This window comes from Alligator sinensis, unplaced genomic scaffold, assembly GCF_000455745.1.
Source record: "Alligator sinensis unplaced genomic scaffold, ASM45574v1 scaffold730_1, whole genome shotgun sequence".
Taxonomy (NCBI): Eukaryota; Metazoa; Chordata; order Crocodylia; family Alligatoridae; genus Alligator; species Alligator sinensis.
This window is the reverse complement of record NW_005842027.1, coordinates 1,535,338-1,551,098: the sequence shown is the minus strand read 5'-3', so window position 1 is coordinate 1,551,098 and position 15,761 is coordinate 1,535,338.

Below are 15,761 nucleotides of genomic sequence, written 5' to 3'. Positions count from 1 at the left end.
ATACCAAATTATGGGGCAAAGTTAACACATGAGAGGGTAGGGAACGGATCCAGGTGGATCTGGACAGGTTGGAAAAATGGACAGAATGAAATAGGATGCAGTTCAACAAAGACAAGTGCAAAGTGCTGCACCTGGGCAAAAAGAACCACCAACACACTCACAGGCCGTGGATGATGCTCTCAACAGCAAAGTAGCGGAAAGGGATCTTGGAGTCCTAGCTGACTCCAAGATGAACATGAGCCATCAATGTGACAAAGTGATCAACAAGGCTAACCGCACTTTATCATGCATTAGGTCCAGGGAGGTCCAGGGAGGTGATGCTTTTCCTCTATGCGGCACTGGTCAGGCTGAAGTTGGAGAACAGCATCCAGTTTTGGGCACCACACTTCAAGAGGGATGCGGAGAATCTTGAGAAGGTTCAGAAGAGGGCCACTCATATGGTCAGAGGCCTGCAGGCAAGGCCCTACGAGGAGAGACTGAGGGACCTAGATCTCTTCAGCCTTCGCAAGAGAAGGCTGAGAGGTGATCTTGTAGCTGCCTATAAATTCATCAGGGGAGGGCATCAGGGAACATGAGATTCTCTATTTATTAGGGCAGCCCCTGGAGTAACTAGGAATAATGGCCACAAATTGATGGAGAGCAGATTTAGGTTGGACATTAGAAAGAACTTCTTCACAGTAAAGGTTGCCAGAATCTGGAATGGGCTTCCAAGGGAGGTGGTGCTCTCCCCTACCCTGGGGGGTCTTCAAGAGAAGACTGGACAAGCACCTAGCTGGGGTTGTCTGTCTCCAGTGCTCTTTCCTTCTCAGGGTAGGGCGTCGAACTCAATAACCTGCTGAGGTCCTTTCTGACCCTAACATCTATGAATCAATGAATCTATAGTCCAGCTGCAGGAAAACCCCAACCAGCAGCTCACAGGAGGCCATTGGGGCGGGGAGGTGAAGCAAAGCCAGTACACTTGCCTCCCTCTCACCCCTGCCTCCCCAGCCATTTCTGAGCCTGAGCGCCCCCACACCTACTCAATCCCAATCCTAATCCTAATCCCAATTCAGTGAAACATATTTTGATTTTGATACTAAGATTTTGGTCCTTTATGTCGTCGTCTTCTTTTTTTTTTGACACACCTTTTCCTTTACTGCCCGCCCTTTCACTTTGAATAGTTTTCTTTAAAATAATCCCCACCCCTCCCCCCACCCCCCGCAGCAGCTCCAGCAACACCCCCATGATGGTTTCTCTGCCTCTGAACTACATGCCACCTCCCTGCTGTTCTTGCCCACCCAAGAGCCTTGCTGCTTTTCTACATCCCTGCTTGTCAGGCCCTATAATAGCAAGTCACAATTGCATAGATCTGAGATTAATGTAGGCTGGGGAAGGTGTGTAGGGGGTGGGGTGGGGGAAGTTATGGAAGGAACTAAGAGGCTAGAAAATGTAAAGGAATTTGATAGATTCATAGATGTAGTGTCGGAGGGGACCTGAGCAGATCATCAAGTCCAACCCCCTGCCAGAATTTCAACTGTCTAAATGGGACAAATTGAGGGAATGGGGGTGATGTTGGCTTCCTTTACAACGAAGAAGGATTGGGGGGGGGGGGGGCGGGTGTTTGTGTGCGTGCGTGTGTGTATGCACACATGCACATGCTTACTTGCATGCATATGTGTGTTTCTTGCAGTGGCAGTATATTACCAGTGCCCTTGTGTCAAGTCAGTGTGCTTTTTGATGGTTTGGACATTGCAACTGGTAGCCTTCCACCCTCCCCACTAAATTTAATCACCGTTCTTCCTTTCCTTGGAAATTGTATTTTCCAAACCTCAAATCAGCATTTGTTGCACTCTTCTGGGCTCTTTCTAATGCATTTACATCTTTGCTGAGATGCAGTACAGCAGGTGAGTACCCACCCCCGCCACATCCCAACCAGTATTTAATGCCCCGGAAGGATAACATGAACATGAAGGTGACATTTGTGTTAATACAACCAACTAGCCAATTCAGTCAATTAATTTCAGACCACATTCCAGTTTATCATAGTCATGGCAAAGCTTAAATGTAGCTTCCAGCATGTTTCCAGTTCCAGCTTGGTGGCCTTTGCAAAATTATTCACATCCTGAAGTCAGCACTAGATGCAGGAAAGCCCTCCCAATTAGAGAGTAAGCCTTTAATGACTAGTCTCTGAGCACAATGACCCAGCTGGTTATGTTGCCACCTTATGTCATTTTTAACTAGAGTATATTTCCAATACTAATGCAAATGTCATGGGGTGCTAGATGCACCAGGGGGAGGAGTAGGAGTGGAGGGCACAGTATTGAAAGCCCTTGCTACAGGTATGAGATAGGTGGGATCATGTATTTGGATTTGGGGCTATAGCAGCACTTCTCTTGTACTGTCAGGGAGGTATCTGACAGGCTTATGCTTTAGGGCAGGGGGAGTCAACATTTGGCCCCTCAAGTGCTGTGTCATCCTGCCTGTAGGGCTCCCCATAAGGACATGAACCATGACACTGTATATCAGGTCAGCCCTGGAGGGTAGTGCAGGGCATGATCCTGGCTCAGGGGCCTAGGCAGAGGCAGTGCAGGGCCCTGGAGCCCCAGGTGGCATAACACAAGGCCCTAGGGCCCGATCCCAGTGTGTGGGGATGATGTGGGGCTCCAGGGCCCGATTCTAGGACATAGGGCTGAGAGGGGCAACATAGGGCCTGATCCTTGTGCATGGGGTGATGCAGGGCCCAGGGCCCGATCCCAGTGTGCAGCTGGCAGCATGGGGATCCGTTCAGGCCTGTGGACTGGTCCCGTGCCATTCATCTGGCTTGGCCAAAACCTTAAGCTCCACTGCTTTAAGGGCTTTTGTTGTTCACTGTGGGCCAAGAAGGATGTGTTTTTTCCCTTCAAGCTTGGCTACAAGTTTGTAGTATTGTTTTTTTTAGTGGGGGGGGTAGAGAGAGAGATGCCTGTTTGTTAGTTTTCAGCTTTCAAATGTGACATTGCTCAGAGGACTGGCTGGGGTCCAGGACCTGGAGTATACTACTGCAGCTACTGAGAAAACAGACTCACCTGGCTAGAGGGGCTTCCTCATTTACGGTCATTCCAGTCACCAAACTTGAGGGTCAGGAGGAAACTACTTCTTGAAGTCAGATTGTTAACAAAGGTACGCAGGGGGAGTTTGCCTTCCACTGTAGCATGGGGCACTGTCTTCTTCCTAGGGTCATCTGAACATACAGTAGCCAATTTCTTCTCCATCATTGCAGTGGCAGGAGTACCCTTATCTCCCCTGCTGTTTATAGGCTATTCTTAGCGTTCTGGCTATTGTGCCTTGTAGTAGTATGTAACCACCCATCATTGCTACAGCTACTCTAAGGATTGTGGTGTAGGGAAGAGTGCATATCTGCAGCATCCCTGTGTGAGAATAATCCCTGGCTGATATAACAACATCTTGGGAGTCATTGGCAATGATTTGGAGCAGTATTCAGGCTGCTCTGGCTTGGGAAAACTGTACAAGTGGAATGCAGGGAGTCTTACAGCCTTTGTTTATAGTATGAGATTTTTGCCTGTATGCAGGGATCACTAGAAGAAAACACCACTCGAGGGAAGAATTTTCTCCAAAGATGGAAAGAAAACACTACTGAGAACGAGTGCCTGACTAGTTTGAAGGTTTAACAAGACCCATTGTTTTCTTGTATGTCTTAGCTAACTCCTGCTACAGTGTGGACACAAAGAGCCAGATACTATTCCATTTTAGTGTTTACTAGCTGGACAACAGTGAGGAAGTGTCCTGCCTCAGTGTAAGCAAGGATCTAACCTAGAAGCCAGGTCCCTCTCCTACCTAGAGCAGCAGCCACTGAGCCATACATCATCTGGCTTTGTTTCACTTTCTTCTTGGCTCCACATATCTTCCTTTTTTGGGTGTTCATAGGGTCAGCTTCAAGGAGAAGGACCTGGGTGATGCCTACTTGGTGGCCTGATGGCTAAGCTATTGTGTTTAGAAGCAGGAGGATGCAGGTGCAAATCCATTCTAAGTGCAAGGGTCCTAGAACCTGGGCAACTGTCCTAAACCTTAGGCCATTAGTCTAAAGCAAGGAAGAATAGTATTCCTTTTCCTCTGGTATCTAATTTTTGCTAGTTTGCTGCAGAGCCCCACAGACTACAGGCAAGCATGAAGCACCATATACTTGCTAAGACAGAGCATAGCCCTACCGAGCATGCTTTGTGAGCACATTGCGGCTTATGCCTTCCCTTTTCACCCAGATTGTTCAAAGTGCTGCCATTGAGTAACTGGTATTTAGGTGTTTAAAGTGAAACAGGAATTTGAGTAAGAGTTTACTGGTAGCACATTGCAATCAGCAGAGTATAGCTATGCTATCTGAGGGTTACAGTTGCAGGAAAAAAAATGCTCATGGCTCTAAGGAGTTGTCTACATTGGGAAGCTTTAGCAGGTCTCCTGGTCCAAACCCCTGGGCAGGCAGGCAATCCCTGTTTGGTACAGCAGTAACTTTTCCCAGTTTAATTTAACCCTCTTCAAGCAACATGAACCAAAATCTAATAAGGCTTCCTCACTCATGCTAAAATCCAAGCGTGCCAGGGGTGCTTGCTTATGCAAGTATAATTACATTGCTATGAACTAATACCATTCCCATGCAGCTGAGAGAGTTCTCTGCTTCCTTTCCCTGCCTCTCCCAATCCAATTATATCAGGGGAAGCTAATCTTCTGTAAGTCTTGATTTGTAGCAAATTTCTTCCTCTACTGTGTCCGTTCTGCAGCAGTCCATTGCCTGGGGGAGGGAGACAAGACTGCACTTATAATAAGGTCATTGTCTCACCTTGACCCTTGATGCATCCTGCATGCCATGGCTTTCTGCTTGCCATGGGGAACTGGCAGGGAAAGGAAAGCTATTTATTTATTTATGGACCCTTCAAATCCATATGAATGCCAGAACAGGAGTATTCAATTGCTGCAATGGTTCAGCCTTTCGTGACAAATCTCAGGCCCACCAAGGAACATTTGTTTCATATTTTATTGAATTTCATTTATATTAAATTAAAAATATATTTCTGACAGATTCATGTAACAAAAATGCAGAACAGTTTTCAAATTGTTCAGCCGGGATGACCAGTGTGGGATGAGGCAAAGCAGGTCGCAGTCTACATTTGTCTTAACAAACGGATAAAACTCTAGCCCAGAAAGCCAGAATGAGGAGCTTGGGAGCGTACACTGAAAAAAGAGCCTAATCACACACAGAAAAGATCCACAGGTTTCTCCCCAGCCTCCAAAAAGAAAGAAAGAAAAGAAATAAGGAAAAAAAATAAAAAAGGAAAAAGAAGAAGGACAAAAATAACAGGGAAAAGAAGGGAAATTATACTAAAATATATAGCTAACATTAACCAAGTCAATATGTATTTTAACAGTGCATAATTCTTCCTAGCTGAAATATGAGAAACAAAAGGTTAAAGTAACATTACGCCACACACAATTGGCATACCCTACTGTGTAAGCAAGTGCAGGAAGTCTGAACACACCACAATAGTGCTAAACACAGACTCACACAGAATGTCAAAAATGATACTTCTAACCAAAACTGTGGGTGAGGGGGGAGGGGGAGTAGGGGAGGGGAAGAAAGAAAGCAAGGGGGAAATAAATCACAAGCAAATTACTTATATACAAATCAACCCTAAAGACAATTATGTTCCAAATAATGGTGTCCACAAAGGAAAATAAAAGCAACATTATCCTTATTTACAAATGCAACTAGCCGTGTCTTTAACAAGCTATAAAAATACTATTCACATTTTCAAAGTAACATACAGTAGTATTTTTTTTGTTTTTTTGTTTCTAAAAAGCAGCTAACTCTGAATGCACCATGTCATGTAAAATGAAAATGTCTTTCCCCGTAATGATATCGCTTATCTTTTCTTTGAAAGTACTTCTAAGGCAGAGTTTTTCATTGGGATGTCTACATAGCAAATTGCATCTTTGTACACAGACACCCAAGCTAGTTCTTAATGGACCTGCTTCGGAAGCAATATAACTGCATCAATGCAATGCTTCATCTAGGACAATGTAACCTGGTTCTCAGAGTTCAGCATGTTCAGAACTAGTTTGGGCTTCAGTACGTTATGCAGTAGTGCAACTAGCATGGGCAATTGGGGCTGGAGGGTGGGCTGAAAAAAGCACTGCTGCTGCAGCCGCATGATTGCACTGGTGGCAACCAGAAGTCACTGCTGATCCCATATGTTATAGCTGCCCTGGACACCCAGTGGTGTTGTTATGCCTCATACCATTCTCAGCATTTCTATCTTGCACAGGGAATCAGCTAAAAAATAACACACACAAAATCTCTGCCTTTTCAGGTACCTCTAGTTAAGCACCCATGTTGATTCTTTAAGGAGATGCCTTGATGAGAAGGATGTGGCAGATGTAGGCCATGAACTCGACAGTTTTCTTGTGCTGTGAATAAGGTTTCTATTACTAAAACCTCATGACATTACACTGTGGCCTAGCTTGGGGTTTAATCCTTTGCTTTCAAGAGATGCTGTATCAGACTCTGGCAAATCTATTCAGCATTGGGCCTTGAAGCAGTCTCTTGAGGAGAATGAACGCTTGCACACACGAAACGGGGGCGTGGGTGTGTGCACAGACACACATAGATATGAGCCCAAGCAAGGGATTTCATATGAACAGACGAATTAGAATGACTTACACAGAGAAAAAAAATTTTTTTTTGAATTTGTTTGTAGTTTTATCTTTCTGACTTCGGGATTATATGAACCCTGGGGTCCCTTCCAATCCTGTGGTGCTAAACTCAAAACTCAGAAAATTAAAAAAAAAAAAATCCTGGAACGTGGATAAAAATAAGCTTAATATTACCAACTTATCATTGCCAACATTCAGAATGTAAAACGTCATTTAAATTTCAAAATTAAAAAATGCATCCATTTTAATTTAATCTCAACATCCCACAAAATTCAGGGGAGGCAGAGGGGATCAGATCTAGTATTTCACTTTGGGGCACATGGAGTTGGGCCCCAATTAAAAACTTCCTTTGGAAAAAACAAAAAGCAAAAGTACAACTTTCACAATCCCCAGTAACAACACAGTTCATCTAAGTTTTGTCACATACAAAAGAACATTGATTTTAGTGCATTTAAAGTTAGCTACCTTTTACACAGCTGCTCAGTTTAATAATCGACCCATTTAACAGCAGTACCAGTTTATGCTACATATGTCATAGTACTTTACTTCAAAAGAACGGCTTACATATCTACACCTATAAAATACCATTCACAGTTCGTTACTGTGGTTATCCCAAAATGGTTTAGTCTTCGGAGTGTTATGGATAATACAGTGCTTTCTCCCTACGAAAGTTCAAATGTTGGGCAGGGCAAGATGGGTCTCATACCAATGGGAAGGGATTACTTGGAAAGAATAAAACTGTTTTCCCATCTGAGTTTGTCAAGGACTAAGTTTTAGGGGGGCTACACTGGGGCACATGTACATATGCTGAGCAGTACCTTTAAATCTCTCCTACCTACTCACTCCTTCGATGATAATTACTCCTGATAATGACCAGGTAGCTGGAGTGCTGTTATTTCACTAATTTCATGATCGCCTGATCACCTTACTGCTCCCCCTCCATCCTATTCTTCTGGTAGTTGCTTTTCAGTCATACCTACCTTGTAAGATACCTGCATGGGGAAGCAGCTTATGACTGGTTTAGGAAAGTGCTTAATCATGTTCTTGAAGCACATGACTTCTTCCCATCAACTTCAATGCATTTGAAACAAGTTCCTGATTTGGGGCAAATATGTACAGTGCCTAGAAAAAAAACTTGGGGCCTCTATGTGCTTCACAATATAAAAATTAAAAAGATGCATTACTAGTTGAATAAGCTTACTGAATGCAATGACTGGTGAGTAAGGTACTGCTCAAGGTAAGAGGGTTTGTATCTGGTCTTTACTTTTAGAAGAGACTCAGAAGAAGTAGTCAGGGTCAAGTTACACGTTACACTTAGACCATACTACAAGTACTTAAAATGTGAGCACCCGTGCATTAAAACTCATTATTAACTTGTGCTAAGTGTACTCTGAGTGTCAGCATCTCAGGATGTACCACTCCCAGCCCCCATCCTTAGAACAGGCATACACCCCAGATACTCTGGCTCCTAGACATGCCCCTGCTCACCAGCCCTCTAGTGGCAAGTCAAAGTTGTGGAGGTAAGAAACTCTTAATTCTTAATGCGCAACTGCTCACAGCTGCTGCTTTAACTTTCACACCACGTGAGATTCCATAGATTCAGTACAGTTTAAGTAAAACATGTACATTTACCGTAAAAAAATAAAATAAAATTAAGTTTTCGGAGAAAACCAGCTTGGTGCTTGCAGCCACAATTCTTTGTTTTTGTTCATCCCCAAGTATTAATATGTATATATATAACTACCTACCCATCTGTGGAACACTTGATCAAAAAAGTATCTCAAAGACAGCAATGCTATTCAAAGGATGTGCTGTTAGACTGCAGCAGTATCTACCACAGGATGAAGTTTGAACATTAAAACAAAAAATAGAACAGCAACCCAAACTATCAATACTGCATAACCCCCAACTTTCAAAAATAATGTTGTTACATTACAGTAAATACATCAAGTGTTGTTAGCAGCAGTGGGAGGTCTGAGGTCAATGGTAATGAGAGAATTACAAGTGGCAGATTTGAAAATGAGCTGGAAAATGATACAACTAAATTTACAGTCTTCATGTTGTTATTGCGAGTGAAAGCTCAAATCACCTTTTAAAAGGTATTTACAGAGTGAAATTAAAGGCAACTTCCTCTACTTTGGGTCGTTCTTTAAAAGCCAAACAGGTCTCTGAGAAGAAAGTCTTAGTTATGCTACAGCTCATTTACACAATTCTGTCAATGTAAGTGAGCCAGGCGGTAGGCGTGAATGCTCCTTGCTGGGCATGTCTACATGAAACAGTTACTGTAGAGCTGCCTAATTAGCTCCACTGTAAACATCTCAGTGTCTACATGAGCAGTGCTATTAGGATAAAGTAAACAAGTTAACTCTGCCACAGGTTAGTACTTGTAAACACAAGTACCACCCTACGGTGGAGCTTTTTACTCCACAGCAACACACATGTAGATGCTGATGGGGCTGGCTGGGGCACAAAAGGTGATTCAGTGCAAGGATTTCCTGCAAGCTAGTTCCACACTCGGACACCCTCGTGCCCCAGCCAGCCCCTCTGCAGCACGTTGAGCTGGGTCAGACTGGCCCCAGTCTGGCAGGCTGACCCCCGGGCTCCCTGCCAGCTGGGGCTGCTCTGACCCAGTTGAATGTGCTGTCCCAGGCACATTTAAACGTGGCACCTGGGAGCAATAAACTCTGGTGCAATATGTGCCAGAGTTTATTGCTGCACATTAATTGCATGTGTAGATGCTCCCACTGTGTAGCTAAAAGGGCCCCCAAGCATAAATGTGAAAGCAAAGCAAAGGCTTTCCTATTCTCCTCGGTACCTGCCATGCACACACAACTTTAAAAAGCAAGCACAGAGCGTATGGAGAATGCTATCAACCCAGTGAGCAAAGTGCCTCTATGCCACTGGAGAATATCTTTTGTGTGGAGGGCTTGGCTGGCTGGTGTAGTGATGGCATGAAAGCTCTAGACTGGCCCAGCTCCCAGCCCCTGGCACAGGAGAGAATAGGAAGCTGGGGGAAGCAAAGCAGCCTGGAAACTGCTTTAAACTGAAGAGTGGAATGGGTATAGCCCCAGAATAGAGTAGGCCTAATCCTGAGCTATTCTACTGTCTTTTTATGACTCTCTCTCACTTTCTGCCTTTTAATGCTGCCACACTGATATAAAAAAGGTCTTAATGCAAGCATGTCAAAGATATGGTCTGTGGGCCAGAGGCCCATGGAGCCCTATCATCTAGTCTGCAGTGATACGTGATATCAGAGTGGACCTGTGCACTGCATGTGGTGCACATCAGACCAGCCCCTCATGGTGCATGGGGAGGGGAGGGCTGTCCCAGCACACACTACTGGCTCTACTCAGGACTGCCCTGGGGTGCATGCTGCACTCAGCTGGTCCCAGGCACATGCTGATGGCCACACTTGGGACCAGTGTGAGGGACATGCTGCCAGCTGCACTTCAGGCTGGTCTGGATGTATAATGCTGGCAGCGCCACAATGCTGCTGCACTCTGAGCTGGGCTGGGACATACACTGTCCATGGCACCCATGCTGAACTGGCCCTGCACACTGGACCCAGCACTCAGGGCTTGTCTGTGGGCCCAGTCTGGTCTGAAGACCAGCCCAATACTACTCATCTGGTCAGTGAGGCATGATAATTTTGATACCCCTGCCATAGTGTAAGCAATAATTCAAGCCTGGGAGAGCAAAGGTGCTGAGAGTAGCAAAGGCCTTATCTACAAGTACAGGCATTCTGCAAAACTACCTCTGATTACCTATTCCTGCTAACTCCCTGTATAGATTTCCTTTTCGGGAGGAAGAGTGCCTTATTCTGAGCTTAACTCACATTGGAAGAGCATTAAAATAATTCTGAATGAGACCCACAGTCCAGAATAGGGGTGCCCAGACACAGCATTAGTAGGGAATAGTTATTGGGCTTTAAATTCAAATCCTACCTTACTCTGAATTACTTTCCCTGTGTATGTAGGCAAGCACTACAGAATCAGGTTCTACAAATCCCTCACATCAATGATGCTAAATTGGAAATTATACCCACTCTTGGCAGGTGTAAGTGACTGCACAAGGTACAGGGCAACAGATGATTAGGCTCAATATGTTCACTCTAGTGCAAAGGTTTCCCTCCTTCCCTCCGAGAGAGATAAAAGGTCTCCCTTAGTTCACAGTTGAGCCCCCATTGCCTATAACAATAACAGGATCCGATCTTTGCTGTGTGCATGCTGGTCTGCTCTGCCCCAGCAAAATATAAACAAGTATAATCTTCACTCTGTCAATGCCTTCTGGGACCTACCAGTTGTTGGAAAAGTGAGACAGGGCAGTCCCAATTTTCCATCAACCTGCAGAAATGAAAGGAACAAGCTGCCTCTCTGCAACTTTTGTGTTCATGCTTTACATTTTCTTTCAATTACAAGATGCAAAGCAGCTGGCAGTGTTAACACTGAGTTTCTCGACCCAAATAGAAAGGTTTGTGGTCTGAGGTTTCATTACAGACTGCTCCTTCTTATAGCAATAAGTACTAAGTTTCTGTTTTTTCCATTGTTTTCTACATTAAACAGATTACTCCTCTGAATAATTCTGAAACTCTCTTGCATTTAAATAGGCAGGCATTGTCAATTTAAAAAATGTGGTTAATTAAAAAAATGAGTTAAAAGGAATGAGGTCAATTTAAAAACTGGTCAGTGAAAAAGTTAGTTAAAGAAGGATACTGTCAAGTTAAGCTCTAGTTGGTTTCCATCAATAGTTATAGGAAACCATCAACTTCCACATCACAATTTCCCCTGAAATTCTTTTAGCTTCTGTTGGTATAAGTAACAGTGAAGATGGCTATCACCAAAAGAGATTAGGAAAAAGGAAACTCTTTCTCACCCCCCACCCTTTTCATTTGGTTTGTTTGCACTGTGCGTTTGAAAATACATTCAGGCATTTTTTTTCTCCTGAAGTTATTCGGTATTCTCCCAACAGGTATGCCATGACAGGGGAGACAGAAACATATATAAATAGGAAAATGTGATTAATAAAGTCATTAAAACTTGTCCAAGGGCTTTAGAGACAGATGTAGAACCTGAGATTTAATTAAGTCTACTGAAAAAATTCTCTCTCAAAACTGGTTTTCATCAGAAAATTGATTTTTTTTATGAAATGATTTTTTTTTTTGTGAAAAGCATCTGCTTTCCACAGAAAATTCGATTTTTCATTTAAAAATAAAACCTGAGCTTCACCTTACGTGATGAATGGTCTCACCTCTCCAAGATGATGATGATGATAAAAACTAAGAATAATACACAAATTAAGTCTATCAAGTTAGTTACTCTTATCAGAGAAGAAGAGATAGATACTGTTTGTTATTTCTGTAAGGCTTGGGAAGCACTCTGATTCTATGGCAAAGAGGCAATAAACCAGTCAGATATTTCTGGTGAAAAACATTCAGAGCATACATAACAATACAGACTATTGACTTTGTGTTTTGTTGAACATTAAGATTAATCATCCCTTGAAGAAAAAAAAAGAAAGAAAAAAAAAGTTCAGTTCAACCCAGGTCAATACATTATACACAGGTCAATTGTATACAGAGCAATGGATTTTTAAAGGAAATGTTGGTTGCACACAACCCAGACCAGGAGCCTAGGATAAATAGATGGTAACCATTTGTTGTTATGCAATTCATTTGGCATTTCACCACCTGAATTTTCATTAGCAACAAATTTGCTTTAATTGTTTGCTTGCCCAGAATTATCGGTGACACATTTGGCACTGATCAGCCTCTGCAATTCATTGGCCATTTCTGTGGCTGCTTTGCCTCGGGCTTTCATGCTCAGTGCATGGAACCTCTGCACGTCCACATTACTGAGTATATTATATCATATTCACAATCAGCAATTAAAAAAATGAATAAATAATTCATTTGTAATTCAAGTTTTGGGGGAAAAAGGTTAGACTATTAAAGACCAGATTTATTTACACTTCATTTATTCAGTGGGGCTTATTTTTTAATGTTATGATGATACTGAATTACTAGAGAACACAAGACAGTTTCCCACCATGTAGCAGGTGGATCCTAATGAACTTATGTGGAATTCCCTTCAATATTTTCAAGATGTGCACATCTCTCTCTTCATCGGTCCTTTAGTGCACCCCTTCATTTACAAGCACATTGCCTGGAAAGAGATTTTCCATTAGGAGTTTCTTGACTTTCACATCTGTTCGCTGAGATTAAGCCCCCCTGTTCCTTCATATTCTCAGTGTTTTCTGAATCACAAATGGGACATAAAAACCCAGAACGTTACTGTTTGTCCATTCCCTCTTCTCAAGAAGCTTAACTCTGAGGCCCCAGTCTTGCAGACTTCCACACGTGCTGAACTTTTAGCACAGTCAGTGCTTCCTGTTGACATAAGTTTTCCCAGGATTGGGCTTCCTTAATGTCTGCCTATATTTCCCGTTAACATTACTGGGGCTTATGGAAAGGACCCAAGAGCAGAAGAGCCCTCGCTCTACAAAGAGGCTTCCTATGAGATACACAAGGCTTTTGTAACTATTTATCCTGCTTTAATGGTCTGCTATTCATTTTGTTCTGCCACAACACACTGATTTATTAAGTGACCAGCTGGCCACAATGCCCCCTTCAAAGATTTGTTGTTGTTGCTGCTTTTAAACCATTTATCTACATTCAGGGTTTATGTGTTTAATAATTGCACAGCAGCTGGTAATTAAGTTCAGCTAGTTCAAATTGACTTAATTGCACCTAATTCTGTAATGCCCCATAGGTGGAACTAGCCTTAACCTGAAATCCACAGCGACATTGTAGAGATATCCACAAATTCTGTTTCAAACCACAAAACTAGGAACATACCCATGTTTGAAATCAAAGGGCCCCTTCTGTTCCACTAATAATTTTATCTAGTAAATCCTGTAACACAGTGAATTACATATACATATATTTCATGCCAATCCTTGGAATAAGTGAGGGAGTCAGGTGATGGGAAGTCACCTGTGGCAATCAGTGTGGCTGCTCATATAATACTGCTGGACATCAGCTCTTAAAATTAACTCAACAGTGGAACAAGGGTGAGGGTTGTAGTTTATTCCCTTGCCTGCCTCTTTGGCAGGCAGCTCGTGGCTGGTGGTCACCCATTACGTTATTTAGGATTTAAGAAAAAATATGCATGACATTTCTAGGCCATTCACCAGCCATGTACCTATTGCTTGGTTTCATCACAATAAGGATTTTAATGTTAATAGTACCAAAGGCTGCCTATACATGTGCTCAGAGGTGGGAGGGGGTTGTTTTAATTAGAGCCATTTCTGGGCAGTTACTCCAATTAAAATGCCACAGCGCCACATGTATAAAAGCCCCACATTTAAACATGGTTGTGGGAAGCTTTATCTAAAGCTTTAGTTAAAGTGTCCCATGACCATTTTTAAACGTGCAGGGGCTTAATACATGTGACGCTATAGCATTCTTATTACAATGTGTCAGAGCATGAATATAGGCAGCCAAAGTGCATTAGCCCGTCTCACCTACAATTTCTGTTCAACCATTATTTTTTTCTTAAAAACTTAACAGTTAAAAATTTAGGCACAGATCCACACATATTTAGATGCCTAATTTTTATTTAGGATCCTAGTGAGAGTTTGGTGCTAATATTCCTTAGTGGATCTGAGTCTCAGTGTTTCCAAAGCAGGACTACTGATGCTACTCGTCACTATATTTTCCCTTTCCCCTACTCTGTGTCCATCTGGTGTTCTGTTTCCAATACTAAAATGTTTCTGACTAAATTTATTTTGAGTCATGGGGCAAATAAATCAAAGATCTATGTAAAAGCTGAAATCATGAAAGGGCACTAAGTGCATGGAGACAGACTCATACTTATTTACATTTTTGAATGAAAGCTCAGAGTCATGCACATTTCAGCTTCTAAAACCTTGTATATACTATCTTCTGTGCCAGAGCATTTCTCCTTTTAGAAAACTTGCATCCTTGGTGTACTTCAAGACAGAGCTGGACATTTTTCTCCCCTGACTTCCTCCAGTGCTTGCTTTGCTTTCCTTCATGCGGCAGCAGTAGAACTGGTTACTCCTTCACTGTACTCTCTGAAGTAGTCACTGTACTGGCCTCTCAGAACCAGTGGACACTGTTCCAAAGACTTGATTTGCTTCGTTTTGGCATTTCCACAGTTGTCCTTTATATATAATTTCACTTTTAACTTAAAATTATTTTATTTTGCTGGTCACTTCCATATTGCTTCATTCAAAATCCAGAAAACAGTTCATAGCGAGAACAAATAAAATCATAGCTTAAGTGCAAACTAACTTTCCAGTGAACTGCTATGTGCATTTTATCCAGTCCAGTGTCTTCTTTCCAGTTTAAAAGACCCCCTGTTTGGGCCACCCCTTGGAACACCAGCAGGGTTTTTGAGCTATATTAAACTCTCCTCCCTCCATCTTGTCCTCAGTGTTGCCTACTGCATCCCCAAGCAATTTAATCAATGAGGAAAAAGAAATAGAGGGGAAAATTGCATGTTGTTTTTTTTTTTCTTTTCGTATAATCAATAGGTATAAAACATGAAAGTGAGGCCCTGTGGATACAAATCTTGAGTCTTGGCCTCTCTCTTTTGCCTTCAAAAAAAGGATGTTGGAGGTTTACATTTGTTTTGTTAGATTTCTTTCCTGAAAGGATGGTTTTGTGTTTAAAATACTTGTTGGCATGTAGACACACACGGTAATGTCATGCACAGGATCTTTGAGTTAAAGTCTCCATGGTTAGGAAATGGAACAAAACTGTGGGAGTGGCTAAGAAGAAGGGAATGGCCAGATGCAAAGAATCAAATCATCATTGTTGCTGCTGTCATTATTTCTTGGATGGCCACGATGAAGATCTGAATGGTTATGGAAAGCTGGGTTAGCCATTTTCAGTTGCTGGGATAGAAAGTGTTAGAGAAAGAAATTGGATTTTCAATCTCAATTATTATGCTATCACACATGGTATAAAAAATTGTCCTTTTTTTTTCCCTAATGGAAACTGCATTGCGATTTCCAGGAATGCTGAATAGACTCTCATCAGTTCCTGCTGCTAGGAACAG